Below are 24,438 nucleotides of genomic sequence, written 5' to 3'. Positions count from 1 at the left end.
GATGATCGCTTGCACAGTGCTCCTTGGGATGTTTGAAGCTTGGGAAATCTTTTTGTATCCAAATCCGGCTTTAAACTTCTCCACAACAGTATTACGGACCTGCCTGGTGTGTTCCTTGGTCTTCATGATGCTCTCTGCGCTTTCAACAGAACCTTGAGACTATCACAGAGCAGGTGCATTTATACAGAGACTTGATTACACACAGGTGGATTCTATTTATCACCATCAGTCATTTAGGACAACATTGGATCATTCAGAGATCCTCGCTGAACTTCTGAAGTGAGTTTGCTGCACTGAAAGTAAAGGGGCCGAATAATTTTGCACGCCCCACTTTTCATTTTTTTATTAGTTAAAAAAGTTTCAAAAATCCAATAGATTTCGTTCCACTTCACAATTGTGTCCCACTTGTTGGTGATTCTTCACATAAAATAAAAAATTTATATCTTTATGTTTGAAGCCTGAAATGTGGCAAAAGGTTGAAAAGTTCAAGGGGGCCGAATACTTTCGCAAGGCACTGTAAGTGTAAGGAATTATTATTAATTATTATTAAGAGAAATCTAATTGGGGGGGTCGCGGGCATGAGGGAACCATGTAGTTTGGGATGGGACTGTAGAAGATGCCTAGGAACTACCTGAGGAACTACACAGAGGTCAGAACTGCTGCATTAGTTTGGGATATTTGTTGGATAGCTAGAGTCTAATGTGGTGCTTTTGGCCAGACTGGAATGTGTTTATTTTACCCTTGTGTTTTTTGTATAATGTGTTGTGGGTGTTGAGTCTACAGTGTTGAATGTTGTTACCAACTAGAAAATAGTGGGGCATAATTAAAAGAGCATTTAAATCATACTAGTGTGTGTTTATGGTTTGTGCATGCACTGGTGAATTTGGGAGATTAATAGGCAAGAAAAGGAGGGTCCTAGCACATTTAATAATTGCAAAGCAGCATAGTTGGCCACAAAGTAAGAATAATTCTTGTCTGAATGATCACCTATTTGTGACAGATTCTCAGCATAGTTTCTGTTAGCACCATGCCAATTTCAGTTCAGTCTTTCTGAGTTCTGTTTTGTTTGTAGTTGTTTACAATACATGTGCATATTTCTGCAATGATTATCTTGGCTGCAACCAAATTACACTCTGTGGAGCATCATCTGTTTTCAGAATTTAATGAGTACAATAGTAGGAACTGAAAGGTTATACATTTTTGAATCCTGTATTATTGGCTAAACAGCAGTGAAAATGCATGGCATGTTGAAAAAGTGTCTTTTAAATATTAATGCAATGGTTTCTGTCTCATTGCAGGAGCTAGACAGTCTGTACACGTGTAAATGCCATGGAGTGCTAATTAACAATGTGTGAATCTTGTTTTATTCCATTGTATGTGTTGCATTAAGTTTGATATAAAGTGTGATATGCTTCAGGCATTTTCTCCAATTTGTCTTTAAAAAACAACAGACTTAAAATATCAAACAAAACTTTATTCATTAGGATTTTTTTTTCAATTATTCCTTCTAAGAATAATAAGGATCATGTATAGACAATACACCTGTCACATAACTCTGGGAAAATCTGATTTTCCTTTATTGCGAAATCCACAGGCAAAAACTCTACTATTTCAGTAATCGTATGTTTGCAATACACAAATTTGTTACCATTCATTTGTGAACATCTAGAGAGATAGATTTAGTGCTGGATAGGATTAATTTTGTTTATTATGATACATGTTTTCTATGTTTGGTCTGTTTAGCAGTTTTGCCGTATTTAGATTATAAGAGTAGAATTCTTGTATAGATTCTCTATGTCATTTATTGACAATCTACATTTATTGTGGTCGATTGAATGTTATGTAACATTGTGTATGTGTGTTATTTTCAGAAGCATATTGCTGCCATCAAGGAAAAAAATGTGTTGTCTAAAATTGAAAAGTATTTCATAAAAATAGTAATTTGAATGTGATACTCAGGGTCTAGAACAACTGTCATACAATACCTACATTATCATGAGTTGACTTTCAGTCAGCAGTGGAATCGATTGGATGTAAAAAGTTTTGCTGCAGTAGGTCATACCTTTGATCTAAGGTAAGATAAATCCCACAAATCTGGTGAGCTTTTGACCATTAGACAAATATTTTTAACATTATATAAGGCTGTAATTTAGATACATATATTTATGCTCTGACTAATGGATACAATTTCAAAGTGTTTTTCATTTGCTTATTCATATTGTCAATTGTTTTTCATGTGTAACATCATATTTTAAGGGTTTAAATAAAAAGTACATACATTTTAATTTAAATGTGGTTCCTTAAGTTAAATTGAATATTAGTATTTTTCAAATTTAGTATTTCAAAAATAAATGCCAATACTTGAACTTTAACTTTATTGCCATATGTAACCGGTACTGGTACAATGGAATTCTTACTTACAGAAAGTCTCTCTATTGTAAAACAAGTGTAAAAAACAAAACAAACTGCAAACAGTGCATCAAGACAATATACAAACAAACAGTAGACAATGTGCAAGTAAACATGTAGACAATTTGAATGTAAACAATACAGATGTGTAAACAATGACTGGAGATGTGCAATAGATAAGAAATCATAAAGAGGTAGATGGTGATGGTGTAGGTGTGGTCCGAGGGGGATGGCTAAATGTGTTCGCCAGTCTCACTGCTTGTGGATAGAAGCTATTGAAGAATCTAGTGGTAAGTGTCCGTATGCTCTTATATCTCTTGCCTGAGGGCAGTGGGGTGAAGAGCTCATGCCCGGGGTGGTGACTGTCCTCTATGATGGCCAGAATTCTACCACGGCAGCGGTCCTCATAGAGCTGTTTAATCTCGGTGAGACCGCAGCCGATAATCTTCTGGTCCATATTGACCATTCTCTGCAGTGCCTTTCTTTCTCGCAAAGAGGTGTTGCCATACCACACGGTGATCCCGTTGGTGAGGATGCTCTTGATGGTGCAGCAGTAGAAGTTCACCAACACATGTATTGGCATCCCCCATCGCTTGAGGCACCTCAAGAAATAAAGGCGCTGCTGAGCCTTCTTCATGATAGAGTCAGTGTTCACAGTCCAGGTTAGATCTTTAGAGATGTGAATTCCCAAAAACCTAAAGCTGGTGACTGTTTCCACTTCCGTTCCATCAATATTGAGTGGGCTGTGAGTGTATGGCCTGTGTCTCTGAAAGTCCACTATTAGCTCTTTCGTTTTCTTTATGTTCAAGTCCAGGTTATTGCTATGACACCACCTAAGCAGCTGTACAACTTCATCCCTGTAAGTGGACTCGTCATCATCACTGATCAATCCTATTATAGTGGTGTCTTCTGCAAACTTAATGATGCGGTTGTTGCTGTGTCTTGCTGTGCAGTCGTGAGTAAATAGGGAGTACAACCTTGGACTCAGACAGCAGCCTTGTGGGGTTCCAGTGCTCAGGGTAAGTGGTGTTGATTTTTTATTGCCTATCCGCACCACCTGTGGTCTCTCGATAAGAAAGTTCAGCAGCCAGTTGCAGACAGAGTTGCACAGACCTTATCCCCTGAGCTTTGTCACCAGTTGACTGGTTATGATGGAATTGAATGCTGAACTGTAGTCCACAAACAGCATTCTCACATACGAGTTCTTAGTGTCCAGGTGTTCCAAGGCTGTATGCAGAGCCAGGGAGACAGCATCATCCACTGATCTGTTGTTCTGGTAGGCGAACTGCAAGTGGTCCAGGGACTCTGTAATGGAGGAGTTCATGTGTGAGAACACCAGCTTCTCCAGGCATTTCATCACCACAGATGTTAATGCTACTGGGCAGAAATCATTCAGGCATGTCACTTTTGCCTTTTTGGGGGTTGGAACAATAGTGTTTTTTTTTAAAGCAGGTGGGGACCATGGACTGTGACAGGGAGGAGTTAAAGATGTCCATAAACACTGTGGTCAGCTGGGCTGCACATGTCCTCAGGACGCGAGGTGGTATCCCATCAGGCCCTGCAGCCTTACGGATTTTCACCCTGCTCAGAGTCTTCTGCACGTCCTGCTCTGGGAGTTTCAGAACAATCTCGACCTGCACACTTTGGGGGGTCTTCTCAGCATTGCCCGTGTTCAGAGCATCATAGCGGGCATAGAAATGGTTCAGCTCGTCAGGCAGGGATGCGTTGTTCGTGTCAATCTCCTGGCTGCAGCTCTTGTAGCCTGTGATTGACTGTAATCCCTGCCACAGCCTCCGGGTGTCAGCGCACTGCTTTTCAAGCCGCACTCTGTAGCTCCATTTGGCGCGTTTTATGGCTTCCTCTAATGCATACCGTGATTTCTTGTAAAGCTCTTTGTCCCCCGATTTGAACGCGGTGGATCTATCTTTTATTTTATTGCAAATGTCGTTGTTGAACCACTGTTTCTGATTGGGAAATTACCTCATTTTCATTTCTGGTACACAAATGTTAGTGCAGTATTTAATATAGCTGGTGACCGCGTCCGTATACTCTTTTAAATCTGTGTCGGGAGCTCTGAATGCGTCTATACCCACTCTGTACAATCAAAGCAGTCTATTAACTTGCTTTCCGCCTCCTCAGACCAAAAACGCACTGACCTGTTCGCAATGGGTGAGGTCTTCAGCTTCTGTTTGTACCAGATCTACACAGAGAGGATTTTTTTGAATAACAGGCTATCAATGCATAATGTGCTGTTATGTTAAATACTAAAATCAAAAACGTATTCTTTGTATTAAATAAAATTTAATAATTTAAAATTTAAGAATGTGTATTCTATGAAATTTTCACTACCACATTAAATATTTTAATAGGTTTGTTTGAACAACAGAGTTGGATGCTCTTTGCTAAAGTTGCTTAAGTCGAATGCCATTAGTATTGTCTTATTTTTTAAGATGCTGCTTATCCCCCAATTAAAAGATTTCCATAGACAAGTTCCCTTTATTAAAGTGCCACAATTACTAGTGACTGGCTGCTGAATCATGCCAATGTCCTGAGTTTAATGATTGGATGTTATCAATATGAAGAAGTGCCTGAGACTTTTCATGCAAGTTCAGTAGATACTTATTCTGTTTTACTGAACTTTGGTGTTTATATGTAGTTCATTTCCCATGCTGTATATTTCATATTTTTGCCATTTCATTTGTAGGAGTTTTGTGAATTTACTGGTACAATTTATTAATCGTAGCAGTAATCACGAGGTGATTTATATTGGCTATTAGAAAATCAATCGTTCAGCGACGCACACACACGGATTTAATACACCATATACATTTATTAATACATAAACTGTGCATATAAAACATATAATAGTCTGCCTTAGTCAAATCAAATAAAATCAAAGTTTATTTATCAAATGCACAACAATACAGCGTGCAGCAGTAGATGCTGGCAATGAAATGTCTTTTCTGCAAGCTCACAAAAATCACAAGAATTACAAAAATCACAAAATTAAAGTTACGAAAATAAGATTACATAATAATAGATGTAATAGAAATTAAATAAAACTCAATATGAATAGAGCTGTTATGTGTCCATGGTGTATAAAATATATACAAGTAGTGCAGTATGCTGAATACAATGAAAACTGTGTGTCCATGTAGCCATTACAGGTGATTTGCTAAAGGAGCTGCAGGTTGGCTATTTAGCAGTCTTGTTGCCTGGAGGTAGAAGCTGTTCCATAGTCTGTTGGACTTGGACCAAATGCTTCTGTACCATTTACAGGATGGTACGAGGGAAAACAGTTTGTGACTGGAATGACTGGGGTCCTTGAGAATGGACCTATCCTTCTTAAGACATCTAGCTGAGTAGATATCCTGGATGTTTGGTAGCTCACAACTGGTAATGAGCTGGGCTGGCTTCACCACCCTATGCAGTAGTTTGCGATCCCGGGCAGAGCAGTTCCCATACCAGGCAGTGATGCAGCCAGTCAGGATGCTCTCAATAGTGCACCTGTAGAACTTGGCCTGGATATGTGATGGCATGCCAAACGTCTTTAGCCTGTGGAGAAAGAATAATATAGATGGCAGATCTTACGAAGAGATGCAAAACACAAAAACAAAGAATATGCTTTAGTACGCCGTTCAGCTATACTATCGTTAATCAGTCTCATTAATATAAATTCTACATTAGCTACTCAATAGTAAATACAGTACTCATATAAATTGAATTGATCTGAACTTGTGTTGAGGAACAATTGAATTTTTGAGATGCAATGTAGAACAGTGGGTTTACTTATCCAGATATGGATTCTTATTTCCTGGCACGGACACCAAAGACCAGCTAGTGGCTGCGTCTAGTCGCTGCAGCGTTCAATAGGCGTTGTCCCGTCATCCCATTCTCTGGCTCCTGGCCAACCAGTTGGGGTGCAGCTCGGAGTCGGTCGAATTAGAAGAGATTTCTGCTGTGGCAATCCGCTCGACAGTGTCTCTCTTAGTGACCTACTCATAGTCTGGCTGACTAGTAGAAAGTCACGGGTGACCGTGGGTCCGAGCAAGTCACTCTTTTGGGGAGCAGGAACTGAAGCACTATTGCTGAATAAAATTAAATCAGGTTGTCCACAAGAGTCCAAATGTATAATCTGGTGATCAAGCAAAACGTATAAGTTTGTGTTGGCTATCGATTTATGTACGGGCATTCCCCTGGCTGACACTTTGCTGAAACAAGGTTCCAGACCCTATACACACAATACTGGCCATCACATGATTGTCTCTGAGGGTGTGAAAATTGGCTGGAGAACCAAAGTTTCTGAGCTGTCTTTTAAACCAGAACCAAGACAGGTGATGATTGGTCGAAAGTTTAGCGGGCATTTCAGACCCACGTGGGTTAACCACATCCTGTAGGTTCCTGATTGGTTGGTCAAGGTGAGAGATGTGTAACAATGACCTCTGACATCTAGGACTACAATCCAGATGTTCCCAAGAATCTCACAGACAGATAGGTGCCAGGAATGGCCATTGATCATGATAGACAAGGATGGCTGGGCGCATCCCCATTTCGGAGCTGTTCCTTATCTGAGAGAAAACACCTTAAATCAGAACTGCATAAATAGCTTCTCTGTGGCTGCACAGAGAAAGACAGATGGGGCCTTAAGTACAGCAACACTTAATTCTGATTGCCGCTACACATTCAATAGAAAAAACATGTTATTCTTTTTTATTCCACCTTTATTTGTACATTGGGGTATTTACTAGAAAAGACCATTTTTAATTAAAGGTTTGATATAGAGATTATAGTATTTGTGTTTTTCTTTAAATGCCATTATGGTCTTTAGGCCTTTTTTGTGTACTGTAGACTATGCCCATTTCATTTTGTCAGTTTTAGCCTGTCCCATGTGTTATGCTAAAAGAGAAAGATTAATGGAACACCGAAACGTTACTGTAGTCACTGTCATCATCCTGATAAAATAATAATAATTCGAGTTTTAATTGAGCTAAAGTGATTTTAAGTACCTAAAATTAATCTCACACATACAGTGTATATCAACACATATACATTTTACTTTTAGTTTCCCTAACTCTCTTGTGAATTAGAACGTCAACAGAAAGAAATTTCTGGAGTTTCCTTAGAATCCATGGTATGTCTGTAAACAACATTTTAGAAATTAAATTAAAGAGTTGTTTAATCCATATGTTAGTCTACCTGAATCTGAATAGAATAACTTATCAACCTCTGATCTATACTGAAAAGTATTATTAAAATAATCTGAAAAAACAATATATGGTTTGGCCAGAATTATTCTTTACTAACGCAGCAAATTTCTGGGCTATTTTGATTGTTTGTATATAAGGAATAGTGTTTTTATCAAAATTTGAAGGTGTACACCATGTGGTCTACTCCAGTCTTGGTGCTGCCTTTGACACAGTTGACCACTCTGTTTTGTTACACAGGCTTGAGTTTGTGGTTGGATAATCTGGAACCGCCCTTAAGTGGTTTACTTATTTATATTTAACTAATCCTTTTCATTATGTTCAAATATCTGATAATTGTACTGCTACAGTGCCTTGCGAAAGTATTCGGCCCCCTTGAACTTTTCAACCTTTTGCCACATTTCAGGCTTCAAACATAAAGATATAAATTTTTTATTTTATGTGAAGAATCACCAACAAGTGGGACACAATTGTGAAGTGGAACGAAATCTATTGGATTTTTGAAACTTTTTTAACTAATAAAAAAATGAAAAGTGGGGTGTGCAAAATTATTCGCCCCCTTTACTTTCAGTGCAGCAAACTCACTCCAGAAGTTCAGCGAGGATCTCTGAATGATCCAATGTTGTCCTAAATGACTGATGGTGATAAATAGAATCCACCTGTGTGTAATCAAGTCTCTGTATAAATGCACCTGCTCTGTGATAGTCTCAAGGTTCTGTTGAAAGCGCAGAGAGCATCATGAAGACCAAGGAACACACCAGGCAGGTCCGTAATACTGTTGTGGAGAAGTTTAAAGCCGGATTTGGATACAAAAAGATTTCCCAAGCTTCAAACATCCCAAGGAGCACTGTGCAAGCGATCATCTTGAAATGGAAGGAGTATCAGACCACTGCAAATCTACCAAGACCTGGCCGTCCCTCTAAACTTTCAGCTCAGACAAGGAGAAGACTGATCAGAGATGCAGCCAAGAGGCCCATGATCACTCTGGATGAACTGCAGAGAACTACAGCTGAGGTGGGAGAGTCTGTCCATAGGACAACAATCAGTCTTACACTGCACAAATCTGGCCTTTATGGAAGAGTGGCAAGAAGAAAGCCATTTCTCAAAGATATCCATAAAAAGTCTCGTCTAAAGTTTGCCACAAGCCACCTGGGAGACACCCCAAACATGTGGAAGAAGGTGCTCTGGTCAGATGAAACCAAAATCGAACTTTTTGGCCACAATGCAAAACGATATGTTTGGCGTAAAAGCAACACAGCTCATTACCCTCAACACACCATCCCCACTGTCAAACATGGTGGTGGCAGCATCATGGTTTGGGCCTGCTTTTCTTCAGCAGGGACAGGGAAGATGGTTAAAATTGAGGGGAAGATGGATGCAGCCAAATACAGGACCATTCTGGATGAAAACCTGTTGGAGTCTGCAAAAGACCTGAAACTGGGACGGAGATTTATCTTCCAACAAGACAATGATCCCAAACATACAGCAAAATCTACAAAGGAATGGTTCACAAATAAACGTATCCAGGTGTTTGAATGGCCGAGTCAAAGTCCAGACCTGAATCCAATCGAGAATCTGTGGAAAGAGCTGAAAACTGCTGTTCACAAACGCTCTCCATCCAACCTCACTGAGCTCGAGCTGTTTTGCAAGGAAGAATGGGCAAGAATTTCAGTCTCTCGATGTGCAAAACTGATAGAGACATACCCCAAGCGACTTGCAGCTGTAATCGCAGCAAAAGGTGGCTCTACAAAGTATTAACGCAAGGGGGCCGAATAATTTTGCACGCCCCACTTTTCATTTTTTTATTAGTTAAAAAAGTTTCAAAAATCCAATAGATTTCGTTCCACTTCACAATTGTGTCCCACTTGTTGGTGATTCTTCACATAAAATAAAAAATTTATATCTTTATGTTTGAAGCCTGAAATGTGGCAAAAGGTTGAAAAGTTCAAGGGGGCCGAATACTTTCGCAAGGCACTGTACATCAATATCACCAGTTCAATTTAGGGTACCACAGGGATCAGTGCTGGGACCAATATTGTTCTCTCTGTACATGCTGCCGCTAGGTGGGATAATATGAAAACATAATATTAATTTTCATTCATATGTTGATGACGCTCAAATATACATTTTGTTTACACCTAATGACAACTCGTCTATTTTCACTTTAGTTAATTGCATTAATGAAGTAAAGACTTGGATGTGTGAAACATTTTGTTACTCACCTCTGTTGTTTGGAGGCAACAATACTGATAGGACTACTATAATTTCAACACTTTACTCAGAGCATTTAAAACTTTGCCTCAGACTCAGCACATAACCTAGGCATCATATTAGACACAAGGCTCTCATTTAATTCTCATGTTAAAACAGCATCCAAAACATGCTTCCTACAGTTAAGCAATATTGCAAAACTAAGGCAGTTTCTCTCCACTCAAGACACAGAGAAATTCATACATGCTCTTGTATACAGCAGGTTAGACTACTGCAATTCCCTATTAATCAGAAGCACCTATCACTCTTTCAACACCTTACAGTGAATTCAGAATGCAGCAGCTAGAATTGTTACTAGGAGCACAAAGTACAACTTTATAAACCCTATACTTAGCTCTCTTCATTGGTTTCCTGTCAGGTACAGGTCAGACTTCAAAATCCTTCTACTTACTTATAAGGTTCTCAAAGGCCAGGTACTTGTCTATCTAATGGAACTTATTATTAAATACAATCCAAGTCGCCCGCTTAGATCACAGAATGCAGGTCTTCTACATATTCCATGCTTTAATAAATGAAAAGCTGCCGGTAAAAGCCTTTAGTTACAGGGTCCCTAGCTTATGGAACAGTCTCCCACCCCATGGATGCCAAGTCAATCTCAGTATTCAAATCCAGACTGAAAACCTATTACTTCAGCCTAGCCTACTCAAACCTTACATCATAGCCTGCTGCAACCATGGCTGCTGGTGCTGCTGTACATGCCACCATGTGTCTTTGTGTTGCCCACCAGGTAGATCAGTTCTGACCAAACTATTCTATTCTCCTCCCTACATGTCCGCATGGTGCCTGGGCTGGGGACGATCTGAGTTGGATGCTTTATAACTGCCATGGATCCAAGAGGGACAGGATGTGCCTATTGTTTAGGAGGATTTTGCTGGTCTACAGAGATCTGCATGCAGTATTGACATACAGAAGACATGATAGATGTATCAATACCTTATTCATTTATTCATTTTTTAAAATTTTATAATGTTAGCATGCCCAAAGGGGTTGGGCAGCCAGTTGACCTTGGAACCCTAGAGGGTTTTTTTCTCCTTACTAAGGAATTTTTGCTTCCTCTCCTCCATTGTCTTCTGGTCTTTTCTGTTCTGTTTTCACAACATGTATGGTCACTTGCTTTGTTAAGCGCCTTGGGGCAACTTTGTTGTGAAAGGCACTATATAAAAATAATTGAATTGAATTAAATTCCAAGACTAGGCCAGGCGTGCAATGTCAGCTCAGTCTCCCAGGTTCAATTCTCTGATGATGCACATCGGTACGAACAGAACTGATATCCAAGCGCCCTCTGTACCAACTGAAGGAGACATCTGCAACAGACGGGAGGCACCCATCTTCAGGACCCATCTTCAGTCTTCAGGAGCTCAGGCTAACAGAGTGATGTTCTCCAGTCATCAGAACAGAATCAGGATGCCTAGCTCCCTAGGTAGGAACAGAAAGCTCTGCTGGGAAACAGAAAAGAAAACTTGGAAAAAAAGGCAAATAAAAGTTACCCACACGGCCCAATAGAAAAAAAGGTGAGGAACAGAAAAGAACCTTGAGTAAGGAGAGGAGGCATCCTGCCGGGAGGATCATGCCGGGCAAACAGGATAACAGGAACTATAGTCCAGACAGAATGGGGCAAATGAATAATAATGAAGCATCACTGAAGTGGCGCCTCCATATTAAATGGAGAATGAGATATTAAATAGTAAATTGGATAATTGTTAATTAAGAAGGAGTACCTTCAGGATGTGACAGTTTTCCAGGGCAACTGTGAGTTGAGAGAAGCCGTGGGAACGCAATCATGTCATCTTACAGATAAAACAAAAATACTGACAAATCTACTCATAAAATTGAATTGAGCTAGATTTATGAAGGGAAGCATGTTGGGAAATGCTGTGGTAGAGTAAATAAATTACTTGATGTGCCAAAACAGCAGTGAAAAGGAAATTCTAAAGCTTGATTTAGTTTTTTTCCTCAATGAAAATCTAAAAAAGGAAAATGGGAAAACTTCAGTATAACAGTATAACTGTTGGAGAAATCTATGGAATAATTATAATGGGAATTTTAGATTCTATCTTGTTACTTGTAAGGAAACAGAAGAAAGTTAGCCAAATCTGGATAGCTGAGCACAAAATAAATAAGCACAAAACATCAGTACACAGAATAAAGTGAAACGTAAGAAAGAGTCTGAACAGATTTAGAATAAGGCCAGTGTTCCCACAACACACAATAGGGCACAATAGGGCAGAAATCCCACAACACACATGCCCTTGTTAGAAGAAGTTACATATAGGCTACTGTATAGATCCAGCCATTCAGAATGTGTGCCAGATACTGCAGGACTTCGCCCTAATGCACCATAATGCACCCAATCTGTTTTTGGATTGCACTATTTTGGACAACTGGCGCATTGAATGCTTAACGTGGCATATGGAAGCATTTGGGCTGTTGCCAGAAAATGACTGTTTTTGGATCCTGGTCAATGCTGAGCCCCTTTCTCCTATTATGGAATTTAGGTTGTATACTGTTTAGTCTTTTATTCATTTTAAACTGTGTATTACAGCTTTCAAATATTAAATAAATTAAAAGGTAAGTCTATTTTATGAAAATAAAATTATTGAGTTGGATATATAAAACAGTTTATTATTATACTGTAGCATGTTGTGAATGTGGTGTGCCTTTTGCAAGTTTACATCCACATAGAAAAAATCTAAAGGTAAATTGTGGTAAAAGAAAATAAAAAAGAAGTATAGCGTAACATATACAGATGCAGCCATTCAAAATGCACGGCACAACCCCATACCGCACACAATTACCCACAGTGCACCAAGGTATATGATTTGGCTGTCCAAAATCACCGAAAGGCCATTCGTGGTGCATTGGTTGTTAGTGAAAAGATTTAATCATTTAATCTCTGTACTGTACGTGTTTTTAATCCACTTAGTACTGAATATGTATATGGAATTTTACAGCTAAAGGGAAATTTTTGTAGGTTAGCATAAAAAAGAAGAGGAGCATAAAATGCCTGATGATAATAAACAATATGAATTTAGGAACATAAACATATTATGTAAACTGGATAAGGCTGGTATTGGTAGTTTAAATAAAAAATACACAACAGTATTCCACTTTCTCCCTAAAACATTTTAAGCATCAAAGTCTTTCATTCAGTTCCATACTGTGGTTATTTTGAAAAAGTTTTTATGTGCTCCTTCTGACTATCTTAAGTTTATATACTTTGTAAAAAGTTATAATGTTTTAACCTTTTCTGCAAATACGCTTATTATCACAGTAAACAAAATCATTTTTTTTTAGAATTTGATTAATAGGGAATATAATATGGAATTGCATATCTGAAGAAATTTATAACAATATGATTATATTCATATACTGTAGCTCAAATTATCACAGAAATACACTTTCTTTGCAAATATCTCCATCAGTTTCACTCCTTCCCATGTGATTACGTCTGTGGCATAATGAGTTAGGCATGTGCTTTCCATGGTGGAGGTTGGGTTTTCAAACCCAGCTGTTGCCATGAGTTTTCTTTTAACAGATAAAAATGTCCTTGAAAAACTAAAATTGCAAACATTATGGACACTACTGTATATTGACATTTTTCATATTTCTAAATAACAAAACATGTTTGAAGTCATTTATTAATAACAACACATAATTTCAAACTGCTACTGATATTACTACTGAAAATAAATATTATCAACACAAATATTATTGAATTTGTTGGTCTTTCTAAATATCACAAAACATTCAAAGTTAAGTGATTACAATTTTCCATTAATACTTGCGCTCGTTATCACAGTAAAAGAAACTCATACTTTTCAGAATTTAATTATTTAAACAATAAGTCATTAGAAGGTGTGCTATATCGTGGATATAGTCACAGTTAAAAGGTGTTGTTAGGCCCAACGCGATGTGGAGTGCCAGCAACCTTTAAACTGTGACTATATCCCAGATATAGCACAGGCCTCGAGTGCCTTAATGCTTTTATACAATGGTCCCCAAATATGCGAGTGCTGTATAGAATGAATTTTAATTTGAAAAAATGTATTTAACATGAAAATTAAGATGTTTACATTCCTCCAACTGAGAATATAGTCTTCATTCATTCATTGTTGTGAAGGCAGATCCCACTGTAGCTCGACTGGCTGCTTCTTTGTTGACTTACTCTGGAGGCCAAGGTTCGATTCCCCGGCTGGGAGGGCGTGAGCATTTTGATTTAAATCGCAAATGCGGGTTTAAATATATATGTTTTTTGATTCACAATCAGACAAATGCAACATAAATTGATATCTTTGTCTTCTAAGTATCTTAATAAACTTTCAGCATAGCTTTCTCCCCATTTAGATTTATTTTTTTTGGGATCTTGGGATCAAACGTGGAAAGATTAGATTGTAATCGTTTTTATTTTTTAAATACATTGCGGAGTTAAAGCAAGTTAAAGCCTTGATTTTATATATTACCTTTAAAAGTGGAATCTCAAAGCAAAGTAAATACCCAACACCGATTGTACCCATTTGTCATGCTAATAAAGCACCTTGAATTTAATTGAATTGAGGGAGAGAGGGGGGGAGGGCGAGCGAGAGAGCCAGGACAGACAGGCAAATAAGATACACTCCACAGACATTCACAACAGCGACATATCAAAAAACGTTTGCACATATAGTTAAGTTATTACTTGGTTTTCAAAGTGCAATGAAATACAATATTGTTGTTGTTGCTGTTATTGTTGTTTTTATCCTGTAAAGCGTTTTGAGAAGCCACCTTTAAAGGCGATATATAAAAGCGCTGAATCTTATGGAATGTGTTCCGGCGGGGATCTAACCCCAGCGTCTAACCGCTCTGATTGGAGAAAAAAGACGTGCTGGTTTGCTATACTGTACATACTGTACCAGGAAGACGATCTCTTTCTATTCGAAACATGTATTTTAAAAGTTTAAGAAGTAAAAACCTTGCAGCGTACACAGATTTCTAAACTGATCAGGATCGTTATCTTTGTCTTATCCATAATAATGTTCACCGCTCTGTCGAGCAAATTAATAATAAACTTTATTTTATATAGCGTTTTAAACGAATAAGTAATTAGATTGCTCATAAACCAAATAACTTTTTCTACATAAACACAGCATGATTGCTCTCTGAAAATGCTTTTTCTTTATATTTAGGCTCAGATTTCAATAATAGATCGTATTATTATAAACTTTCTTAGAAAAATGTATTTTATGTAAACCATGCTTGCTATTAATTCATTTAGGGCTAGAATATGTTCATTTTCTTCCAATCGAGTTGAGTTGACATTAGAAGCTTGCCACGCCCGGACTGTTACACCAACGCATTAGCATGTTAAAGCGATTTCATTGAGGAGCCTAGCTTTCTTAACTAGTAAGTACTGTACTTACTGGGTTTTTGAGGGGGGGAGGTGTCTTTCGCTGGAAATCTCGCCCCCTTCTACTTTGAAAATACCTGTGAAACTGGTTTAATTCGTCACAGCCAGCACTCCCGCAGAGAGAGGGTTGTACTCGTTAATGTCTTAGCCGGAGCACATCATTATATCTCATTTTGTATTTCTATAAAAAAATCGTTTGCCCAGCTTAACACTATTGCTGTTGTTTTTATCCTGTAAAACGCTTTGAGGAGCACAGCTTTCTCACCACTTAGATTACTTTTTGATACCATCCTTACACAAAGCAGAAACTTATTGTATTTTCCGATGACATACAAGTGGAAAGATTACAGATTTTAATCGTCTTTTTTCTGAACCAGGGAAAATCTGATCATGTTTCTCTAACAATAACAAAAAACTTTATTTTACATATCACCTTTAAAAGTGGCATCTCAAAGCAATACGGTAGATGTAAACCACAGATTACAAAGTAAATACCCAGACAAACGCAAACGCGTTTTTAATAAAATGCTTTTATTCATTCAGCAGAGAGAGAGCTAAAACCTGGGCGTAACATCTGTTCCTTTTTCTGATCACTCGCTCTCTGGATAAACGTCTCACCTGTCCTGTTCTTTGTTCTCCTAATTTGCTGATTATGCCTTCTGCGATCCACTCCTGCCCTCACACCTAAAGAAGACTATATTAAATTTCTTTGCGCGGTCCATTGTGCAATTAACCCTTGTATGTGCTGTCCTTAAGGTGATATCACATAAAGGTGATATGTAAAATAATGTTTTTATTATTGTTATACAGAAACATGATCAGATTTTCCCCGGATCAGAAAAAAAATATCTAAAGTATACTAGTTTGTCACTAGTATACTTTTAATACAGTCTTTGCTGTGCTCTAGAGGATCCTTGTGATATTTTGAGCTCTGGTTGAATGATGTGTCGCAGTTTAAATAAATTTCGTAGTTGGCAATTATGAAACGCTCTGTTAAAAGCAAGGGAGTTTTTCTGTCCGTTGCAGTTTTTTTTAAACTGAATCAGCGCTGAACTTGTTTGAATTGACTGAGCTCCGTTCTGTACCAAACAATGTCTGTTTTTTTTGTGCTGTCCTTTGACAAAACAAGGCTCACCAGATAATGTGAATTGAAACCTGTTTTTCTAGCTTGTGTAAGTCGTGCGATGTGTAAGCGGGAACACATCATTATATCTTACATATGAAAAATACATAATATAGCTCCCAAACAAATGCAAACGTGTTTTTAAAAAGATGTTTTTATTCGTTCATAATCCGACAATTTCAGGAAGACTAATGGAGGTCTGGCTTTTTTTCTGGAAAACCATAACTCTGGTGTTGTCCAGATTGACTGTCAGCGCTCAGGTCTGACAGTGCTGCTCCAGCAGTGCCAGGTTCTGCCGCAGCCTCTGTTCTGTGGGCGACAGCAGGACCAGGTCGTCTGCAAAGAGCAGGAACTCGATTTCTGTAATTAATGCAGATCAGTAAATCAAGGGACAAAACAGTTATTGCGCCCGGCTCCTCAATGGGCTTTGACGTGCTAATGCGTTGGTTTAACAGTCCGGGTGTGGCAATGTTTTTTATTATTGTTATAGAGAAACATGATCAGATTTTCCCCTGTTCAGAAAAAAAGATCTAATGTACTGTACTGTATACTAGTTTGTCACTCTTCTCATCCCCTCTTTGCTAAATGGCTTTTGAATAGAGTCACATGAAGAGAGAGGTTAAACAGCCCTACACAGCCCTGTCGCAGTACAAGAATATAATTATATCTTATTAATTTCTTTAGATACGCGCTTCTTTTAATACAGTCTTTGCTGTGCTCTAGAGGATCCTTGTGATATTTCGAGCTCTAGGTGTATGATAAGTGTCGCAGTTTAAATAATTTTCGAAGTTAGAAATTATGAAACGCTCTGTTAAAAGCAAGGGAGTTTTTATGTCCGTTGCAGTTTTTTTGCAACATGAATATAATTATATCGTTATTAATTTCTTTAGATACGCGATTCCATATTATATTCCCTTTTAAAAGTATGCTTGTTGACTCCGGTATCACGTTAGTTAAAGACTTCGATGCATAAAATGTTTAGGGAGAAATGGAATACTGGTGTGTATGTTTTCTTTAAAGTACCGAGACCAGCCATATACTGTATGTTTAAGTTCCAAAATTAATATCGTTTATGGCCTTCACACGCGTTACAGTATGCTCCTATTCTTTTTATGCTCAGCTACTAAGATTTCCCTTCAGTGGTAAAATTCCATATAAATATTCAATACTTAAACGGGCACAGTTAAGACATTAAATATACATATACATACTGTATTCAGTATAGTTTGCATACGGTAATATGTTTATGTTCCTAAATCAATCTCTTTTTTGAGCATGTGAAAGGCATGGTGAATCGATTCTCAAAAATTACTGTACTTTGCATGATTGGAAACAAATGCATGATTGCGAAATGCTGTGGTGTTACTTTTACAAAGACGGTCAATAAAAAAAAGAATGTGGACCAGGGCAATACTTTGAGTTTACACTTACAGCTTGTCCAAGGTCATTCATTATTAATACTATTAGTAATATCTTCGTTAAAGACTTTGATGGCGACAGCTCAAATAATGAAAGGTTGAGCTTTATTAGCTCCACCTTGCGGAAATACTATTATTTTGCTTCCGGTATTATAGGAGAATTTACGGTAACTAGCGGTATTTACCGGTAACTCGCGGTAGACTGCGTAAAGCGCACCAGAAAATAATGCGGTATCGCCCGCGCATTTTGAATGGCTGCATCTGTACATACTCGATGCTCCAGAGATGTCACATTTTACTGTACATGTCAACCGTTTGCTTTCTATTGCAGATGTGATCCTGTGGAGACTTTTTTTTCTCCTTAGTCTTTTATCATTTATACAGTATGTCTCTTCCAGAGACATTTTCATTGTTGATAACGATGTGGGTGTCGTTAAAAGCATTGCGAAAAGCATTGTGAAAGTACTCCAAAATGTGATTCAGTTGTACAGACACAACATAATTTCTTGCTGTAAAAAACATCCATAAGCATAATCTGTTTCCTAATTTGTTTGTTTGCCCTTGAGCTGTGACACTTTGATTCTTTGGGACCTTTATGCAGACCTCTCAACTTGAGCACACATGATTTAAAAGATTTAAAAAACTATGGCTTTCATTAAAAGTGAAAGTAGCTTCATGCATTCCTCCTCATACCCCTTTACACTTAGTTTAAACTACTGAGTGAACTAGGTTAAATACAGGTGGGTAGCTGTGTCAGCATGCGTAGGCTGCAAAGGAACAAGTAATAGGTTTATTCCATGCTGAAAAGAGAAGAAAAAAAGCACAACGTTTCGGCAATTGAGCGTTCTTCAGGTGTATCTATCACTACATTGTAGTGACACCTGAAGAAGGCTCCAGGGCCAAATCGTTGTGTTTTCTTTCTTCTCTTTTCAGTATGGAATAAACCTATTTACTTGCTCGATTACAGACATGTACAAGGTGCTTTATTAGTGTGACCGATGGGTACAATCAGAGTTGCTAAAGCAAATAAAAATAATAAAATTAAATAAAAATTATTTTAAAAAATAAAAGTTAAATTAAATCTGTAGATACATTACAGGCAGTAGTTCAGGTGGGTACACCACTGATTGTACCCATTGATCACGTTAATAAAGCACCTTTAATTGAATTGAATTGAATTAAGAGACAGAGTGAGAGTGAGAGCAAGAGACAGCAACACACAGGGGTCTATTCATGTAACTACACAGGTATAGGGTGCCAATTGGGTACAAGTATAACAGGGGTACAAGTATAATCTGGGCGATCTCACCAAACTGTACACCCGTTTTGGAATGGGTCAGCGGCTCTCCTAGTCCCCGCCCTGACCACTACTACTCCCGTCATACCCCTCGGCGCATTCCCTAGCTGGACACTCTTCATCCACAGCGCAAGGTGAATGTGCTACAATATAATAGAGAGTCCCCATTACCCCCATCTTTATTACAATCGCAAACATGTTTTTAATAAAATGCTTTTATTTATTCACAATCTGATTCACAGAGCTCACATTCCCAAATGCCCCTCCCCTCCACTCAACAATCTTAGGAAGAACATGAAACAGCCTGTTAATAAAATTGTTACAATTTTTTTCTGTCAGTTCTTCCTCAGAGAACTTGTAAATCGCATTGATCAGTTCTTGCTTTGTGCTGGGTTTAGTAGTTTTCCGAATATAGTCTTTCAGGGAATGCCATACCATCTCTATACCATCTCTATCTAAACCACTAAATAAAGACAATAAGTATAGAAATCTAAATTTTTTTGTATTCAATGTTGGTAGCAGGGTGAACTTTCAGGTTGAGCTAAGTGTGTATTTTGTCTCAGAGTTGCTGCAAGATGTTAACAGTGAAAACAGGTATTTAGAAATGACTCATTTCAAGGATACAGAAAAGGATACTAGCAGGATACAGAAAAGACAGAAAATAGGCAGTTAGATTGATCAGATTAGTATACAAAGCCATTTAGCAAAGAGGGTTAGAGAAAAGTGACAAACTAGTATACTTTACATCTTTTATTTCTCTATAACAATAATAAAAAAACTTTATTTTATAAAGCACCTTTAAAAATAGCATCTCAAAGCAATACAGTAGGTGTAAAAACAGTTATAAGGACCACAGATTACAAAGTTAATACATATAAGAGACAAGCAGTTAGAAGTGCTACCAAAATTAGAAAATGAAGCAGACAGACTAAATAAGACAGGTGGATAGCTGAGTCAGCATGCATAGTCTGCAAAGGAACAAGTAATAGGTTTTTTTCCATGCTGAAAAGAGAAGAGAGAAAACACAACGTTTCAGATAAGTCTTCTGAAAAGCAAAGTTTTGAGGTTAGATTTAAATGCACTCAGGGTGGGTGACTCTGATATCACTGGGGATACAAATCCAGAGCTCTGGGTTGTAGTTGAAAACCTGATAGGAAGCCCGTGCAAGGAGATGAAGACAGGCGTAATGCAACCCGATCAGGACTGTGGCTGTCAAATTCTGAACATATTGGAAATTGCTCAGTGTAGATTTAATTACCCCAGTGAACAGGATGTGCATTTATTAATTCTAGAAAAAAAGCTTTTCTTGATTTCTCTAGTTCCTAGCTTCTCTAGTTCTCTTTAAAATAAACTATTATTCCACAATGCAGAGTACTACATGGCCTGAATTTACATATAAGATAAGATTTTATTGTCCCCTGAGGGAATTTTTTATGGACACCCAGCACTCCTGTACATTTAAATTGAATAGAATGCAAAACTAATCAAATTCTAAAAGTATGCTTTTGTTAACTCCGATAACGAGCGTAGAGTAGTTTAACCTTTGTCACTAATGAAACCACTAAATATGATATTTTGCGACAAATAAACACCAGCAGTTTGAAGATTTAAGTGTTGGCTGTGTAGTGTGCTCTCTGAAGGCACCAGTTCTGTAGGGTTTGGGCATTTACTGGGACAATTATTAATTGTAGCAGTAAATCACAAAATGATTATTTTGATGGCCTTAGAATCCAACCATGCGATATAACTCAAACAACGCACACACACAGGTACTAATACACGATGATACATTTATTAATACATAAAATATGCATGTAAACCTAACAGATCTTAACAGAGGGTTATCAGAATACAAAAGGTATATATTCAGTCAGTTACGAAGTGTTACACATATCAAGAGGACATACGTTCAGTATATCATTCATTTAGACCGTTTCATAAAGTGAACTTGGTTACAACTTCTACATTAGATACTGAAAACAAGTACATAACTCTTAGGAATTAAATTGATATCAACTGGTTGGGATAACAATTGAATTCTCGAGCTGTAATGCATTGAAGTTGAATACTCATCCAATCTCTGGGGATTCAGATCTCCTGCAGACACCAAGAAGCAGTGGCAAGCTTGTTGTTGTGTCCAATCGGCGTTCTCTGGCTCGGTGCCAGGCAGTGTTGTTGTGGCTTGCTATGTTGTGGGAGAGATTCCTGTGTGGTGCGCTGCTGATGCTCTCTGAAAATCAGCTAGTTAGTGTTGGCTGAAACTAGCAGAGTTTGTGCACAGGAGAGAAGTGACTGCGGGTCCCAGCAGGTCAGGAAGAAGACCGGTTCGTTCCTGATGAAGCACTAGTCCTGAATACTGATTCAGCTGTTCACAGTTCCGACCTGTTCACGAGGCTTGCTGCTGATGCTAACTTCGGGTGGATCCATTGGTTACACGCTGGCAACCTCTGTTCTCAACTCTTAGAACAAAGGAAAGTCCTGCCCTCGGACACACTGGCCGTTACATGGTGGTCTGGACTGAGTCTGAGGATGTTCAGGAGGAGCCCTGAGGCTGAATGTCCAGCAGGCGCGCTGCGAGAATGTCCTGCTCCTGGGAACTGTTCTGCCCTTGGGAACTGTTCTACAGTGTGTTGCCTGTTTTGCCTGGAGGAACTGCAGGTCATTCATTGGTTGAAAGTTTCATGGGCATCAGAAACCCAAGTGGGGTAAACCTGCCCTACCAGTTCCTGATTGTCTGATGATGAGTAACCATGCCCTCTGACCTGAGAGTTGTAAACCAACTTTGAATAACACTTTCCCTTGGAATCTCAGACTTTAAGAGGCCAGAGATGAACATTTATTAAGGTTGCTGGAGAATCTCAGCATTTGGGGAGCTGTTCCTTATCAGGACACTCTATCAGCTAGAAAAACACCTTGATTGTGAACCAAATGGAATGGCCTCTCTGTATCAAGCACCACTGAGATGAAAGAGAGAGGGCTGGCAAGGGAGCAGAAAACTTAATTCCTGTATTTTAATCAGCCTTGGCGCTACACACATGAATAACTTAGTCCGGATCGCGGTCACCGAGGACCACTCCTGTCTCCCCAGATGACACTTTTTATTTTTAAGATAAACGCGAGATAAACAACGTTTGTTTGAAACCGCTCCACAAATTTTCTCACATGCACGTATTCTCAAATATCACCACAACAAAACCATAAAGTTTGTTTCCACAGACATGACACTATTATGCAATAAACCAATAAATTAATGAACTAGCAGAATCCCAATACAAACACACGGCAACCCGGCAAGCACAGCATGTCAATATCATACATTTTTACCAACAAAACCGCAAAAGCAAAAAACAGCAAATATATATATATAAATATATCCCATGTTTTTACCTTATTCTGGAGCATGATATATATCCAAAATAACCCAGACTAGTTTATCTCAAGAGCTAGAGACTAGTAAACGTTACTGATTACGTAGTAAATGTTTGAAGAACGAACGCCAGAAATAAGGCGATTTGATTGGTCAAAACCGCTGTCATTCATTGTATTTTCAGCCATTCAGAGCCCTTAGGGGGTGAGACTTCCTCTAGAAGCTTCAGGCTGCATTTTTAGCTGTCAATCATTGACTCAGAAGGGGCAATCAATCAGTTTTTTATCAGTTTCTTATCAGTGCTCCTTTTTTTCACACCAGAAGGCAACTCTGAGGTTTTTTTTCATTGCATAACAGCAGATAAAGGCTCTCTAGCAGTGTCTTAAGGTTTTTATAGCAATTGCAATGGTTTTTATTCTTATTATTTTTAATATTTTTATGATTTTTTATTATAGGCGTGAAATTTCATTCCAGGTTCAGTCTTCACAAAACATGATGTAGAATTTTTTCTAATTGATCAATTTGTCCCAAATTTTTATCCAAGCTAGTAGCCACCTAGAACAAGGTTTTCAAATCATTCCCAGGCCCTTGACATGCATATAGTTGAAAAATCTGACCTCTGAAGACCAAAAAATAATGTTCGCCAGCTGTTTTTTTGTTGTTTTTTTCATGTTTGTCTGCTGAGTGGACACATTAAGAAATATAAGAAATTTGACTATTCACACTCAAAGCCAAGGGGGATAGCTTCAATTTAAGACCTGAACCAGGCTCCTGCTATGTTCTGCTGCAGAGATATTACAAATGTTTAAGGGGGGGGAATTCCAGGCGGACATTGGCTAAATATGTCACTGGTAGTAAAAGGTTAAGGAGTGGGCAAACATTCCTAAATTATTAATAATATTTTCCATGTCCCATTAACATTGGGATGTTCTTTTTTACAAGTGTAAAAAGAGGCAATACACAACGTGTCTCCTCTATAAATCTTCAGTTTACAGAGAAATTCCACCAGAGCCTCACAACATTGTCCAATAATACTCTTCTTGTGTCTAATTCTGAGTTTAGCAGGATTTGAGCTACAGTATATGAATATAATTATATTGTTACTAATTTCTTTAGATATGCAATTCCATATTATGTTCCCTATTAATCTAATTCTAAAAAGTATGCTTTTTTCTTACTGCAATAACGAGCATAAGTATTCGCAGAAAAGGTTAAAACATTATAACTTTTTATAAAAGAATATAAACTTAATATAGTCAGAAGGAGCATGTAAAAATGTTTCCAAAATAACCACAGTATGTAACCGAATGAAAGACTTTGGTGCTTAAAATGTTTATGATGAAAGTGGAATAGTGGTGTTTATTTTTTTATTTAAACTACCCATACCAGCCATATACAGTTTACATAATATCTTTATGTTCCTAAATTAATATCGTTTATGAGCAATCTCCAGGAAACTAAAACACCTCAGGCGCAAGTTAGTTCATAATGTGAGAAGGCATTATGCTATATTTTTTTATGCATCAGTTGAAGCCTTCTGGCCATAAAAAAAACCAGGATTCACTTTTTTCTCTCCCTTCCTACTCTCTCTCACCCGGTGCAAATCGGGCATGGAATTTTTAAAAATAGCAACAGGTCAGACAGGCAGAGGGAAGATGTAGGGGCGAAACTGTTACCTGTCCTGGATAAAGCAGTTAGATAATAACTTGATTTAGACCTGTAAAAAGTGTTCCAATTTATTCCGATATGGAATAATAAATGACCTGTAAACTGAAAATTTAAATAGGATACACATAGTGTCTTTTCTTTCCATCTTGGAATTAACTTTTACCTACTAGTATATTCCATTGCAGCTACCTTATGTAAAGGCTACGACTGTCAACACTCCTGTCTTGTTATGTAGAATAGAATACTGTAGAACAGAACAAATCAGGGGGATGGTAAGGCATTTTCAGTAGCATGCAAT

The sequence above is a fragment of the Lepisosteus platostomus genome, chromosome 2, assembly GCF_059453375.1.
Source record: "Lepisosteus platostomus isolate fLepPlt1 chromosome 2, fLepPlt1.hap1, whole genome shotgun sequence".
Lineage (NCBI taxonomy): Eukaryota > Metazoa > Chordata > Actinopteri > Semionotiformes > Lepisosteidae > Lepisosteus > Lepisosteus platostomus.
The sequence above is the reverse complement of the archived record's forward strand: the minus strand, read 5'-3'. Positions refer to the sequence as shown.